The sequence below is a fragment of the Rhinolophus sinicus genome, linkage group LG04, assembly GCF_036562045.2.
Source record: "Rhinolophus sinicus isolate RSC01 linkage group LG04, ASM3656204v1, whole genome shotgun sequence".
Lineage (NCBI taxonomy): Eukaryota > Metazoa > Chordata > Mammalia > Chiroptera > Rhinolophidae > Rhinolophus > Rhinolophus sinicus.
The window spans coordinates 1,221,274-1,238,022 of NC_133754.1; positions in this window are offsets into that span (position 1 = coordinate 1,221,274).

Here is a 16,749-nt window from a genome sequence, read left to right on the forward strand (position 1 = left end):
GCATTGAACCATAGCTCATACTCTCTAACATTGGCCAAACTGGTGGCTCCAAAGGCACTGGGCACAAAAGAGGAGCCTGGGGGTTTTGGCCTGGGGGACTGAGAATAACATGGGCACATCTGAGTTTTAATCTTCCCAGTTACTTTACTTGTGTCACCTGAATGAAGGTCATAAGAGCCACTTACTGCTGTGGTCCAGAATGTAATTCACTATTCTTAGAAAAATGATATTCTCAAACAGATCAGAGGAAACATTACCCATATACAAAGCATCATAATCTTAGGGGGAAGAAGGAGGAGGTATTCTAACTACACCCACGTGTGTGCATGTGCACACATAGGATTATGATACTGAATATGATTCACTATTGTTAGCCAGTGTTTCTGATGAAATGATCACTCACTTAATGTAGACTAGAGCAGGAAACCTGAATAAAAACACTCAGCAAGACCACAAGTACACAGCACAAATGCAGCATGTTCTTAGAAAACAACACGGTACCTGTTTTTCCATAAGGTCAAAATGATATTGAAACAATTTGCTAAAAGTTCTGAAATGGAGGTTACCTTCTTGAATGGCATTTATGTTAACATATGTGTGTTCTTTAGAGGATGATGTGATGTGCTTGAACAGTAGACTCGTAATCACCAAATTTCAGAAACGAAAGGGATCTTACAAAGCAGACTCATCCTGTGAGATTTCAGCAATTAAGGAAAAGGAGGCTGCTTGTGAGGTGTGACAGCAAAAAGCACTTAGCAGCGGCGCTGGCATTAGTCCAAGTTCTCCTACCTGCAGACTGCACGCTTCGCAATTGGCTGCTTAAAAGAAAATGATGAGAGGAACCACTTCCTCCCTCAAGAAGTATACAGTATAAGGAAACAGTGGAAGGGAGCACAGACAAAATGAAAAACTAGTTCACGTGTGTGTGTACGTGTCCATATTTGTGCAAACACTCACATGCACATGCACAAACACACGCTCATCTACGAGCTGAAGGAAGACATCCCTTGAACCCTAAATCAAGGTAGATACTATTGAACCAAACTTTCTCTATATCCATTTTATGGAAAGAGAGTTAAATAGTATTATCTGGAAAAAAATGTGTGAAATATTCTGCATTAGAAGTAGATTCTATTTTGACATGAACATGAAGAGAAACTGCACCATATGACACGGCCTGATTACAAAACCACACGGTCATTACATGTGTGTCATAGCATCATGCTAATCGAATAATAATTCACAAGATTTGTCCCTAATCCAGCCTGACTGGCATCCTTATATAAGAGATTTGGACACAAAGAGACTCCAGGTGTGGTGAGAGACAGAGGGACGACCACGTGAGGACACGGGAAGAGGGCGACTGCCTGTAAGCCCAGGAGAAACCCCACTGGACACCACACCTGCCCACACCTTGGTCTTGGACTTCTGGCCTCCAGAAGTGTGAGAAAACAAGTGTCTGTTGTTCCAGCCCCCGTCCGTGCTGCTGAAATGGCAGCCCCAGCTCAGGGCACAGCCATGTATTCGTGAGCTCATTCACACATTCCTGTGGCAGGAATGTAAACCATCCACGTCACCCACTCTTCAGAACATAAATGCCACCTCTAACCACATTTGCCTCTGTGTGCTTCCGGCACCAAGAAGGAGAGTAAGCACTGCGTCCTGGAAACCATGCATGCTGCCAAATGTCATCTCCTTTGCTCTTGTCATGTCACTGGAGGCCATTCATTCCTGCTTCAGGAGTCCTCTTTCTTGGCTGTCCTCTACCAGCCTACAGGTTACTTCCTTTACTTGTTAAATACAGGCACAGGGGACACAGCTTCTGTCTTCCCCAAATCGTGTCAGCAGCAGCTGAGCAAGTCAAGGCCCAGAGGCGTGGTCCGCCCTCTAACCCCATCCTCAGAATTCCTGGTTATTTGGCTTCCACATCTCAGCCCTGTGGCCACTGCTCCAACTTCCTCCTGCATATTTTGACGTGCTAGTTTGAAATGTGCCTTCAGGTCAAAATGTTTTTTTTTGTTTTTTATTGTTTTTTTCTTTCTCCAATGAGTTATTTGAAATTGTGTGTGTTCCCACATATTTGAGGATGTTTGGGATACTTAATGTCATTGATTTTTAGTGTAATTCCATTATGCTTTGATGACATATTTGGAATGATTTTTTTCTTTTAAATTTTGTGAGGTTTGTTTCATGGCTCATGATACTTCCCATCCACTTGAACAGTTCCTGCAAACTTGAGAAGAACAGGTATTTCCCAGTGCTGGGTGGAGCGTTGTATGAATGACAATCAAAGATGGCTGCCTGATGAACTATTGAAGATTCTCTCCCCTGGCTGATTTCAGAGCTTGTTGTCCCATCAGTTATTGACACAGGAATACTCAAATGCCAACATGACTTGAATTTGCCTATTTCTCTTTTAAGTCCCCCCATTTCTGCCTCTGTTGCTAGGAGACATAAGTTAAATATTATTATGTGTTCTTGGGAAATTGAGCTTTCTTGTGCCATTCTGACTTTGTTTCTAAGCTCCTTCCTCCGATGCTGTTTTGCCTGATAATCATACAGTTACTCTAGATTTCGCCTGGTTTGTGTGTGCATTTTAGCTTTGCTTCATCCTTTCACTTTGACCCTATCTTTTTACATTTAAAGTTGCTGTCTTGCAACTTTAAATATAAGGCTTTTTAAAGTCCCATCTGACCTTATTTAATGGTGTGTGTGTACCATTCTCGTGTGATGTAGTTGCTCATGTTTGGATTTAAATCTATCATCCCTTAGGCTGGTTTCTGTTGTTGATCCATCTGTTCTTTTCCCTCCTTTTCTCCCTTTTATTATTTTAAGTATTAGTTTTGAATCTATTCTATCCCATTGACTGACCTATTCTTTACACCTCTTATTTTTTTACTATTTCAGTAGAGCCCCTTGGGGTTATAATATACATCTTGAATTAATTGGACTCTTCCATTCTATAGCTAAGACTTTACAACAATATATTGTCAAATTTTCCCTTACATTATTTGAACTATTTTCTCATACCCTCTACTTTTACGCATACCATAAACTCATGAGCTATTATACTATGTTTGGCTTGAGTATCTTATCTCAAACTAAGCAAACTAATACACTTAACCTTTACTTTTATTCATTCCATGCCAGTGCTCCGTATTTCCTAGTATAGATCCAAGTTTCTGTATGATCTATTAATATTATATCAGCCCGAAGAGCTTCCTTTAACATTTTTTACAGCCAAGGTCTCCTGCGAATTAACGCTCTCCTTTCTTACTCTTTTCCTTTTTCTGTCTGACAAAGACTGTATTTCTCAGTCATTGCTCAGTTTTGCTGGGCATAGCATTTGGGGTTGATAGTTTTTATTCTTATAGTACATTAAACATGTAACTTCGCTCTCTTCTGGCTGACAGGGGTTCTGAGGCCAAAATTGCAGAAATCCTTATCCATTTTCTTCTAAATGTGGTATTTCTTTTTTGCTCTGGCTGGTTTCAAGATTTCCATGTCATTTAGTTCCAAAATGTGTGTCATGTCTGAGTCGGCTTTTGACGATTTTTTTGTTGCTCGGTAGTTGGTTGTTTTTCTACCTTTTCATATGCCTCATCATGTTTGTTCAGAGACGTACATGTTGGATAGGACAACAGTGACCCAGGTGAACAGTCTGCATGTCTGGAGATGGCCTTCTTCCCTTTGCTAGGCCTTTAGCGTGTGATTTACATGCATCTGTTTTGGTGTGTGGTTGAGATTTGCCGTTGCTATGGTTACCCTCAGTGCCCCACAGCTTTCTAGGTCCTGTAGAGATGTGTGTCCGGCGGGAGGGGCTGGCCAGAGCACAGTCCTGGGAGACGCTGAGTTTTGTATCTTCACCTTGTGTCGTTCTCTACAGGAGACCCTTTGCCAGCTCCTGTTTCATTCCTGTCCCTCTCCTGGAAGCACACTCTTACCACCAGTTATTCAAACCTGTGTATTAAAAACGAGGCTGAATTCTCCCTGCTGAAAATAAAGGGAGACTTTCCACCACTCCCTTTTTCTCAGATCATTTATTTTAGGAAACTTGTAAGTGAAGTACTTTCTCCTCTCTTTGCTATTGTTTGTTTCACTATAATGTCACATACATGCGTATATACATTAATATGCAGTGATGTCAATTCTGTTGAACGTTGTATAGGAGTCGGCCAGCTGTGTGCCCAGGAATGACTTCATCAAGGACCTGGGAGTCATCTCTTTGACAGGTAACTGACGCAACCTGCATGACAAGAGCTGTGGGAAGTGAGAAGGGCAGCGCAGGTTAAGAAAGACAGTAGTTAAGAATAGGGTGCGAGCGGGGCCCAGGGACTCAAGCCTCAGAATCGGGCCAATGCATAGATTTCATTGGTTAACTTCTGAGGAGGTAAAGACTGTTAATCTCAAGATCTGTGTGATACGTGGCCTGCTGGCTGTCTTTCCGAAAGTCCCCATTGTGCTCCAGCTTGTACTTTGCCTTCACACACACGCACAATCCCAGGGGATCCATTGAAGGGGAGGGACTGATATTATTCCATCAGGTCTCAGTTTGCTGAGACTTCCCCTCAAGGAAGCTTCTCCGATATCTCTTCATCGGGCCTCCGTTTGATGAGGCACTCTTGTGAAATCCCGGGAAGAGCGCAGGGAACAGCTTGGCAGCTGTGAGGCAACAGGTAACCTCTGGAGAGATGGAGCCTCTTTCCCAGGCTCTGTGGGATCGCAGGAGCCTCACTTGGGTGGGTTTTTGCTCCCACCTGCAAAACTGCCTCCTGTCATAAAAACGTGAGAAGTTTGTTTTTCTTCTAATAAAGCCACTGAGCACCCCACGACGGTCACCCTAATTACCAGGTGACCTAATTGTGACAAGTGGTGCCATCCACACCTCTTCCTTTCCAACCAGCCATTGGTCTTGAGAACATGTGTGAAACGGGTTGCATCTTCCTGGCTATGTAAACATGTGACATTTCTTTCTGTCTTTGCATCCCTCAGTGGATTGCCTGGGACATACAGCCATTCCGGTTTGCTGATGACTCAGCCACACAGCTGTGTTCTTTCTCTTCTCCCCCAGGTTCTCACTAGCCTCTGACCTTGGGCCCTGACGTTGGCACACTTAGTCCAGTTTTAAGAAGAATCCTGCTGAGTCAGCTTAGCAAAAATCCCCCACCCCAGGTATCTGATGAAACCCCTCATCCCCCACCCCACATGTCTGAGCAACTGGCCTGTCTTCAGTAAGCATCCTGTCTGGCGCATTTAGCCAGACCCCCCCCCCCCTGCCCCCGACCTTTCCCCACTTGTCGGGAGTTGAACTCAGCCCCTCTTCCCACTGCAAAGTCCCTGCAGCCACGGTCCCTCTTGAGCAAAGTCTTCCCTGCCATCTTCAACAAGAGTCATGAATAGTTTTTCTCTAACATCATTATGCACTTGGTGTCCTCAGGTTCATCACACTTTCCCTGTCAGCTCTTCCATCTGCACTGTTTGTATTGGTATCTGGTTAATTCTCCCCAGAGGAGCACTTCTCTGAGCAGCTTCCTCCCTGGGGACAACTTTCCCCTTAAAGCTCGAGCTGCTGATTGTGCTGTGCCTTCCGCTCTCCAACTTGCTGGGGAAGGTCATGGATTGGAAGTTCGTCCAGGGCTTTTTTAGGGTAAATATGGTACATGAGCAGTGCTACTTGGAGCTGCCCAATGCTGGGTGTGTCCTGAAAGTGCGATGTTTACTCTGATGAAAAATACTGAATGTTCTAAACAAAGTATTTAGTATCAGCATTAAAAAAAAATCTGACAAAAAAATTAAGAATGATAATTCAGTCCATAGCCATCATCAGAGAAAACAGATGTAATTAATGTTAAACTTAATGATTATGTGTCTTCAAGTTATCATTCTTTGTTCATCCATCATTATTAAAACTCACCTACAAATCATTACATTATTTTCTTAAATACTATAATAGTCTGAGTTTTATTCATATTTTAATTTTCTAAATAGGTGATTGTCATTAGGAAATGTGAGCCTAATTGTGTTTAGCTCTGCAATTTTCTTAACATGAACAGAGTTGTCCATTTCTCCCTTTATTGCTGGAAAACCATGAATAGTTGTCTTAGAAGAAGCAAAGTATGCTCTCTGCCTACACTGGCAGCCTGTCTATTGGGACTTTAACTTCAATAACTCGATTGGAACTTATATTCATGTCAAAAATTTTAGTGTCTGTTGATCATGTCTCCTTCTTTATGTTACAATATCCCTTTTACAATATAATTTCTTTAAACATTTTAAATACCGATATAATATTCAGTATCTGAGGTCCTTTGGATTTTCTGATTACTCTCACACTTGGAGCCTTGTTTCTTAGTTTTAGAATTTTGCTTTGTGAGAGACTTGCAAGCCTGGTGTGAGCATATTATCTATCTGTCAGGGGTCCAAGGATGTCACTCACCTGGGATAACTCCAGGTTTAGGCTTGTTTAGGGTTCCCCAGACCGCGTGGAGTGTGCCGGTCCCAATGACACTGGAGAACAGGACAGTGATGATGGCGCATCCAGGAAGGCTTCTGTGCGACTTGGAGCATGTGCCCAGAGAATGACTTCTTGGTATCCTTCTAGGAGAACAGACTTGCTCTAGAACGTTCTGTCATAGAATACACAGTTCTTTGAAGGCCCAGGCTTTATTCTGGCATCACAATTCCAATTTTCTACCTTGTTATGGCCTCAAGTATCATCCATCATAAAATCAAGCTGTAGTTCCCAGAGGTCAAGCGTGGCTTGAGGGCAATGGCTGCCTAATGTCAGACCCTCTTACAGTTTGGCTAAGATCTCCACATGTGGCTCTTGGAATTTCTTGACTTTTTCTCTTTTTGGAAAATTTTAAAGTCCCATGTCAGCTATTCATTTGATCACAACAATGCTAAAAACTGGACTCCTGGAAGTGATGAATCCCCGTCCTATTACATTATCTTTCACATCGATTCAACTTGGCAGCCCCTGCGGTTGTCTTCAGTTATATCAACCTTACTGATGGAAGTTCTCTTCGGAAACACCTCTGCCTGCTGAATCCGTAGGCCACACGTCAAGAACTTCTGTCTTGCCTCTCAGTCTTTTTTCTCTTCAATGGTTTCTCTTTTACCTCCAACTTCCTAATTATAGACATTCTCCAAAACCTCTCTCCATCTGCCTCTAGATTACTTCTTCTTGAAAGGCCCCTGGTTTCTCTTGATAAACTACTCAAATTGAATGTCACCTCCATGTCCTCTCAGCTGATCCAGCCTCATAATTTCAGTCATATTTGACTTCAGGTATCTAATTTGGACATAGTCACATCTATTTTCGATTTAAAGGGTTTTTTTCTTTTTCTTTATTTTTTACTAATTTCAGGTGTATAGAATATAGTGATTAGACATTTATATAATTCACAAAATGATAACCCCAATAAGTCTAGTACCCATCTGACACTGTACATAGTTATTAGAGTATTATCAACTATATTCCCTATGCTGTACTATATATCCCCGTGACTGTTTTTTTTTTTTAAATTATAGATGACATTCAACATTATATTAATTTCAGGTGTACAATGTAGTGGTTAGCCATTTATATAATTTATGAAGTCATCCCTCTGATAAGTCATCTGACACCAATAGTTTTTGCAATATTATTGACTACATGTAAATGTATTAATTCAGCCTCTCATTTCTTAGTCTCAAAACTCTAGTAATCTAAAATTAGGGTAATTGCCACACTTCTGCAACTCAATCATGTTTGTTCAGTCCTGATAACACTGTAAATTCATTTTCTTTAAACAGTTTTCATTCTTTCCCTACCCTGCCAAATATGATCTAATGATTTACTGTTTAATTATAATTGGAGGTATGCATTCCACTCCTGGATTTTAATCTCCCCCATTCTTTTCCATTTTATGTGTACAATTTAGTATCTAATTTCTTTCCAAAAGACATCTTCTTTTTATTAGGGTTAATTCTTTTCTTGTTCTGGTAATGCATGTGAATTCCTGTTTCCTTTTTCCTGTTCATGTTTCTCCCTTAGGTAGAATGCCATGATCTTTTGAAATTATGCATTCCTCAAACCACACAGTCAGTTGTATGCTTCCCAGAAAGTCTTTGATAATTATTTCACTTTTCATAGAGTTATTTCTACTCTAAATACTCATTAGTCATTATAAACTACATATTTAAAAAATAATTATCATTTTCCGTATACTAGTTCTGTTTTCCCCAAAGGAAATTTTTAAAGTTCCAGAAGGCAAAGCTGTTGATGTGAACTGAATTACTATACATGAATTGAATTTTCTTCCAGGTACTAAAAAAATTGGGGAATGCAATAAGAATGATCTATTATTCTTATTCTTAAGAAACTTGAACTTCTGTATTCTCTACCAATCTGGGTAGTTTAGAATAAATCAAATAATCATTTATAAATGTGGTTGTTAATTGAATAGTTGTATAAATTTGTGTTAATTTTTATAAATTCTGCCCTTAGGCAAAAGTGGGGATGCCTGCTTTGGGTGGGAAATTATATTGGAAATCTTCTAATGACAAAAGGGCTTTACACTGATAGGTTTTTACTCCACGAGCAATGAATTTTTAGTCATCTTTTTGTTATAATTTGCTGGTACAGATAAAACAAGTATACTGACCAAAAATTAATGAAAGTGTTATTCATATATTTCTTGTCATGCAAAATCACCCATGTTATTTATTTGTCACTATGGTAACAATTTTAATGTTTTTTATGAAAACTAAATCATGGATAAATAATCCATAATAATCCATATATGAATCCATATATAATTCCAGATATTCATGCACATAGGGACATATCCCCACACCAACTAAGGAAACGGGCCTGGCTGAGAGGAAGTTGCACTTCCCACTCGTGAAATATTAGGAAAACAGCCAGCAGGGCACAATGACAGCCCCTCACGTCACCATCCCCAAGGGAGGAGGGTATTACCCTCTCCGGGCTACAGGGATTAGCAGAGTGTTTGAAAATCAAGGCTGGAAAGCCCCCAAATTTGATGAAAGACATAAATATTAATATTCAAGAAGATCAACAGATTCCAGTCGGATGAACTCAAAGCCGTCCATTCCAAGACCCATGAAAGAGAAAAGTTAAATTATGAGCCAGTTCATAGCTGAAGTATAGTTTATCTTGTGCCCTACAAAGAGTTCTCTCTCTAATGGCACTGACAAAGCTCTCACTGCCCTATAATCCCTCTACACACTAATCACAGCACAGGGAGGAAAGCACACACATCACAGCAACCATATTAAATCATCATTTACGTGAGAAAAAACCTTCATAACAATCTATTTTCTGCCCTTCCTAGTCCTGTCCAACCAACAAACCCAAAATCATTTTGGGAACTTTGTACTGTAAATATAGTTTAATAAAAACATTAGATTGTAAATCTAATAATAGAAAGTAAAAATTGTGATTTACCAAAAAGGTATGCAAAAACTACTAATTCACACCATCACATATAGTAGTATTCTTTTTCCTAACTTTTAAAGGCTAGGAGCTATCCATTTGTGTCAGCAACTGAAATACTGGTGGAAATCCATACAAAAGTAATAAATCTATTCGTCTCCAGAGGTAATTCACTGCTTATATTAATTCTGCCAATATAACAACCATATATAATATTTATAAAAGCAGGATTATCCACAAGACATAAAAACTGTAATTCATGTGCATTTATCATCACTGTAATCCAAGGAATAATATTTATCCACTTTGCACTTGCTGGATCCTTTACCTGGGATGCAGCTATGAATCCAGATATGAATCCCTTAGACGAAAGCGGGGTGCCTGCTTTGGGTGGGAAATTATATTGGAGATCTTCTAATAATAGCAGGGCTTTATACCAATAGTAGGGTTTCCAGGCAGGAATTCCCGCCCATTCTCAGGAATTTTCTTCGATTTACCATTCCCAAATCCCGAGATATAACCTGTTTTCTGTTCTCCATGATGAATAGTTTCCACAAAGTGACGGCTGATACTACCAACCACTTGGGTTCAAGGAGCCGATTTTCCTGATTTCCTGACCAACTTTTCTCCGGATTCAGGAACAGGAAAGTGAAAAAATTTCCTGAGAATGGGTGGGAATTCCCACCTGGAAACCCTAACTGATAGATTTTATTCCACAAGCAATGAATTTTTAATTTTCTTTGTTATTATAAATATTAAATAGCTGGTACAGATAAAACAAGTGTACTGACCAAAAACTAATGAAATTGTTATTATATATTTCTTGTTATGCAAAATCACCCATTATTTACTTGTCCCAATGGTAGCAATTTCAATGTTTTAATAAAAACTACCATGTTTCCCCCGTAATAAGACCTAGCCGGACAATCAGCTCTAATGTGTCTTTTGGAGCAAAAATTAATATAAGACCTGGTCTTAATATAATATAATATAATATAATATAATATAATATATAATATAATATAATATAATACAGGGTCTTATATTAATTTTTGCTCCAAAAGACGCATTAGAGCTGATTGCCGGCTAGGTTATTTTCGGGGAAACATGGTAAGTAAGTGAAAATTTTCATGACCCTTTATAATTATAACAGGTCTACATTGGTTTTACTTGAAAATTATATACAGGCATATATACACATATACATTCAAACACACACATGATGCACACACATACACATGTGTAAGTATATATGCATATACACACATACATAGTTAAACACTTATGGAATACACACAATTATACACACGTAAACACACATACACACAAATGAATATATTAATAAGTATTTTCTAACAATTAGTATTAATGTCAAGCTCGTTAATTATTTCTTTTATTGACAGTAAAGGCTGCAAGTATTTTCAAGGTAGTTATTTTTCTTTGAGACTTGCTGAAGAAAAAATCACTTTTCTCACATTTCTCACTGGGGTAGTGATTGTGTTTTCTGGATATAGATGATTGTTTGTGTTTCATTTGCACTAATTAGCTGTTCTATTTCTATTTTTCTTTAAAAAGGAGGAAGAAATGGCATGTTTTTTATAGAGACAATCAGTTCATTCCTATAAATGAAAATGAAAATACTATAAAACTACATTTTTCATGCAATTCTATTTAAATGTTTAATTGCTTTTTAAATGATATTTGGCTAAAAATAATGCTAGATAAGCAAAACCCAGAAAGCAGAAGTTATTCATGTGTAGAATAGCAAATAAAATTTAAGACTAAGGAGTAAGAAAAATAGGAGCAAAAAGCAAAACAAAAATCAGGAAACACAGATAAATGCAGTAAAGTCAGAAGCCTCTTAGATACAAGTTAGCCAAGGACATAAATATTGCAGGTGAAATATGATCATAAAACATAAAACACAGCAATAGGAAGAATATGAAAATAGATATTTAACCCAATTAGTAAAATAAATAACCTAGTAAAGAACTCAAGAAATTTTCAAAAATAACATTTTAAAATAGTTATTTGTATATTATTAAAATGGCAAACATAAAATTCCCTTTTTGAGAGAAAAAGTTAGCTGTTTTATTAAAAATATTTCTAAATCAATTAGAAATAAAGCTCACATTTAAAAATTGTTAAATCCATATTTTAAGAATATATTCTTATATTCTCAGTTGTATAGCAAGCTTCAATTGTGTAGCAAGAGTCACCGTTACATTTAAGGAGCAGTTTATTTAACTAGTGAATTTGTTTCTAAAACAGAAATAATTGTTTAGCTGCCTTAGACCCTCTCTGTGTCCTTTTCCTCCATTGTCTGCTTAATCAATTTATAAATGAATGTTTGTCTTAATATCTCAGACTTTACTTCATTTATTTGTGTGTTCATATATTCATTTAAAAATATTTAGTGAGCACATTTTATATATAGAATGCTGTATTAATTTCTGGGGCTGTACAGTAATAATACAAACAACAAACAAAAACGGCTGTATGCTCATTAAATTTATGTTACAATCCTATATTATTCTGGTTTGGGTAAGATATACATCCGTTTTAATCAGATTGTATTGATTGTGGCTATGAAAATGATTAAGCTATTTCTGATTGATATGTCACCAACTGACAATCGGTGTTGTGGTTATGAAATGCCAAGCATTTTTTTCTAGGAAATATATAAATATGTATTTTCTCTAGAAACTATATATGTTTAAAATAATTCAACTACAATATCAATTCGATCATTGCACTTAAAGTAATTTTCAGGTTTGAAATACTGAATAGCTCCTGTCTCTCGTGTCAAAACGTATCCGTCCTTCGCACGACATCGTTCTTACTCCTATCTCCCGCTGACAGCACCATCCGTCACTGTGACCTTTCCACAGGACGATACCCAGCTGCTGGCATCAGCTTCTTTGATGCTGCCGTTGCGCTCCTTTCCGCCCCGACGCCCCGCCCCTCCCTCCAGGTAGCACCTCCCCTCCGTCCATCCTTCACCTCTCAGCTCGGAGAACCCTCTGCCCCACGTGCCCAGGCTGGACCAGCGAAGGTCGGCTCCCGCCTGAGTGTCTGAGGAGCCGCCCTGCGCCCTGGGGCCTCTGCAGCCGTGGGTTCTGCACCTGGACTCGGGTGTCCACGTTCGCACCTGCAGAGCTCAGCACTGGGGCGGGCGCTCGGGGGTCAACCGCGCTGCTGCCCGGACCCCGGACGGCGGGTTCGCAGGGTCCAGCTTGCAGAAGGGCCCGGGGCTTGTCTGAACGGTCTGTTCTCACGGCACTGGGATGCTTTTTTTTTTCTATTTATTTTTTGCTAGGTCTTTATTGTGGTGACATACACATAACATAAAATTTACTACCTTAACCGTTTTCAGGTGTACAGTTCGGTGGCACGAAGTACAATCTCTGACTCTAAAACGCACGGGGTGTAAGCATTGCTGTAGGCGGAGCTAAAGCAGCAGCAGAAGCGCAGAGCAAGTCATCACACGGCGGCCTCAAGGTACTTATTACACACACGCAGCATATTTGAAGTGTTTCCAGTGTAAGCTGAATGTATCAGTACACAGCTTCCAATTCTTGATTTTCTCCATATACTGTGATCAAACTAATAAAGATTTAGAATAATGTTACATGATACACATTTTTCGATAATGAGGATAATGAATCTACAAAAGATTTAAACTCAGTTTCCTTTACATAGAATTAAGGGATAAGAATCATTCTTAACATTTATTAATACTTTCTAACTTTTCTTGAAATGAAGTATTTCTATTGATTAATTATTACTCATAAGATTGTAATGTGAAATTAGAATGTGATATTAGCAATTTATATATGTTGCTCTTTTAAAAACGACCTTCTTTTATCTTAATGCTTTTGTCTTTACAATTATAGCTGCTTTTTTCCTTTCGATTCCCTTCCCACCTGCAATCAAAAGAAAACACAGGAGATACAATGTATGCTATAACTGATGCTATAAACAATGTATGCTATAAGCCATTTCTTCTTTGTGTAACTAATTGCAAACTTAATATGTGAACTGTTTTACTTTTAAGTTAGTATTTTAAAAATACATATTTATTACTTAGATATAAAATTAATTCAGGAGCTGCACTTTATCTTCTTTCGTAAATTATACACACAGCTTGAGAAAGTATCCTTTCTTCTAACTATCTAGAAGACGATTCATTTCTGAGGAACTGACTTACAGGGAACAATGATTGTTCTTTTCCTAATGCAATTCACTCCTGTACCGTTTATCATTAAATCCCCACCCAGAGTGGGTGTGGATTTGAGTAATTCATTAGAAACTTTCTAACTAGGTAACCAAATTTTTATTTAATTTTTAAGTATTTACTGATGGATGGGGAAAAGGAAGGAAAAGACAGCAGTAAATCGGTCATTTGGCTTATAGCATAGAATTGGTCTCCCATAGTTTCTTAGACTTTAGAATTAGTATAGTGTTATTGCTACCTCTGTGTTTTGTGTGTACGCAGGTGTCCTGATGAAGGGAAGCTCAGTAGCCAGCACCGTGGGTCAGGTGGGGGTCCTGCCCTGGGGAAGGGGCTGGCATGGAGTTGGGTGAATTCATGATTCAACTAAAAGACCCCGGAAAACAAAATTAGTTAACGTGATGAGCTAGCTGACTAGTTTTAAAGGCTTGTTTCGTTTTCTTTGACTGAAATCTCTTTTCTAACTCCATTTTATATTCTTGACACATAGGGAACATGATGACTATGTCAGGGCTGCTTGAGTCGAAACCATGTCCACGGGGTTGCCCGATGCCTGTAAGATGCTAACCCAGCCTGACATACTCACCCCCCTCCCGATCCCCATGCCTGTTGAGGACATTGAGAAGTTCCTTGTAGAACTAGAGATTTTGCAGAAGTTGGTGTGAAAATCCTTGATGTCGCTGATAGCCTAATACAGTTCGAATGTACACTATTTTGTATTTACTATTGTTCTTTTCAATTTGCCACTTTTATATAAAATCAAAGAAGCAGCCCCAGATAAAATGTCCTTCTGTGATCATGCCTCAGAAAGGTCATGATCTGGAGGCATGTTGTGCACTTACTATATACCAGGCACTGAACTGACATGATCAGAGGATTCACACACACACGCGCACACACACTGCAAGAACCGGAAGCAAAGAACTTAGTAAGAGGCCAGCTCAGAAGTGTCCCGTGAAAGAGCGCGGGTTGGAGTCACCACTGTGTCACTGTCTGTGCTGCTGTAGCTTCTCCTCCCCCTTTTTCTTTGTCAAGAGCAACATGCTGATTTTCTACATTCACGTAAGGAACTAGAGTAAGATATTTTCATTAAAAGACTTCTTGTGAGTTATGGATAAGGAGACAGACGACATGGATTTGGGTCTTATTCAAATCAGCTTTGTGCCAGCGAGTAAGTCACTGAAACCTTCCACCCCTTCGGTTTCAGACACTGCAAATGGGGACAGCAATGTTACCTATCTCAGACCTCTCGATGAACTCCCTACAACCCTCGTACATGATGTTTCTTATTAAAATGATCCGTTCATGCCATTCTCAACTCTGTAAGGCTTTATATTTATTTTCACTACTAAGTGCTCAACAGCTCCGATGCTTAAGAAGTGTTTACTTATGTGGATATAAAATCTGCTTTTCAGTATCTTTCAGGCCTTTGCTTATTAGACTATTCAGTTAGAAAGAAACCTAAGAAGACCATCCAACTTCTCTTTCGTGCAGATATGTAAAGACGAAAATCGTGTCCGTATCTTAACATTCTACTTTCAGACCACACACTGCTATTTCCTCATTACTTTCTTCTTCATCTATTTTCTATTCTGATGAGGACTTCTGAAATAAAGCCGATAATCTACACAGAATTACTCTAAGTCTCAGGATAATTCTCATATTTTTGTTTTCATCTTTTAGGTGCCTATCGCTCCATCTGTGCACGCTGAGTTCGCCTTAGGTCTTTTGGAAGCAAGACAACACATTTTAGTGCGAGTTAGCTAAAATCTTCAAGTCTTTTCTCAACTAAGCTGTTAGTAAGATACAATTCGCACATCTTTATACCATGAAATACATATATATATGTATATGTGTATATATACATATATATATGTATATATACATATGCATATGTACACACACACACACACACACACACTACATTCAACCTGGATACTTTTCACATGGCTGAGCCATAAATATCATCCCATACTGTGGAAAAAATTTATATACTAAATGGAAACAGATTTGGAAAGGCTCCAAATTAAAAATGTTAATTTCTAGTGCATTTGCCTCCATAAGGATGAGTTAAAAACCGTGAAAATGGAGATGGAAACTAAAACTACCTCTTTAAGACATCTAGGAAAAAGCAAAAGCCACCCACCGTGAACAATGGCTGACTTCCAAGGAAAATGTGAAAAGAAGAAAACCTGTGACATTCACAATTCAGAAAGAAGAGTTCTCCACCACAAGGTGGCATAGTCCTCAGGGCTTAAAAATACCCGGCTTAGAAAATTGTCGTCTCGTGACACAGAATGTACGCTTAAGAAATGTGAATGGAAGGGGACATGAAAGAAGAAGCAAGAGGAAAGGCATTGCAAGAGAATAAGAAATAAGGAGGAGAAATAAGGGAATCCAACGTATGGTTAATTGAAGCCTGGAAAATGGAACTTGATAGAGGACAGTCTACCATACAAAATAAAGAAACATTACTGAAAAGAGGCCATGTATTAGGTATACTGTGACAGGTTGGGCACTCGGCGGGGACAATCCCCAAGTCAGCCTTGGAAATGTGAAGTCCGTGTTGATGAGCCATTCATAAGCCTGTCGCCGACACGATGTCCCTTTCATTCATGGGCCCCTGGGCAAGGATGGCTGTGGTCAGGGAAAGAGCTTAAGTGACATCCACCGGGTGTATCGCCTTCACTCAGTGTGTCCAATAGTTGAACCCATTTGGTGGCCATTTATTTACATGAAAACAAATATGTCTACACTTTCACGTTCATTTGTATAAGTCTCCCCCTGAATCATCTGGTCAAAAACGTCCTCATCTCTGTACCTTAGGTTTCTGAGTGTCCGGCCGTGGCGGGGGCTTCATGCCATGAAGCAGCCAACCACACAGCACACGGCTGGGGGATCTCCCCGAGAAGGATTCCTTCCCCCCACATTTCAGGAGCACCCTTCTTTGTTTGGTGCTAACACGACGTGTGGACTTGTAAGTAAGCCAAGTCTGCATTCTGCTTTTCTCCTTCATTAGGAGTCTCCCATGTCTTCCAAGAAGCCGTAGTGAATGCTGAGGGCCAGGTGGCCC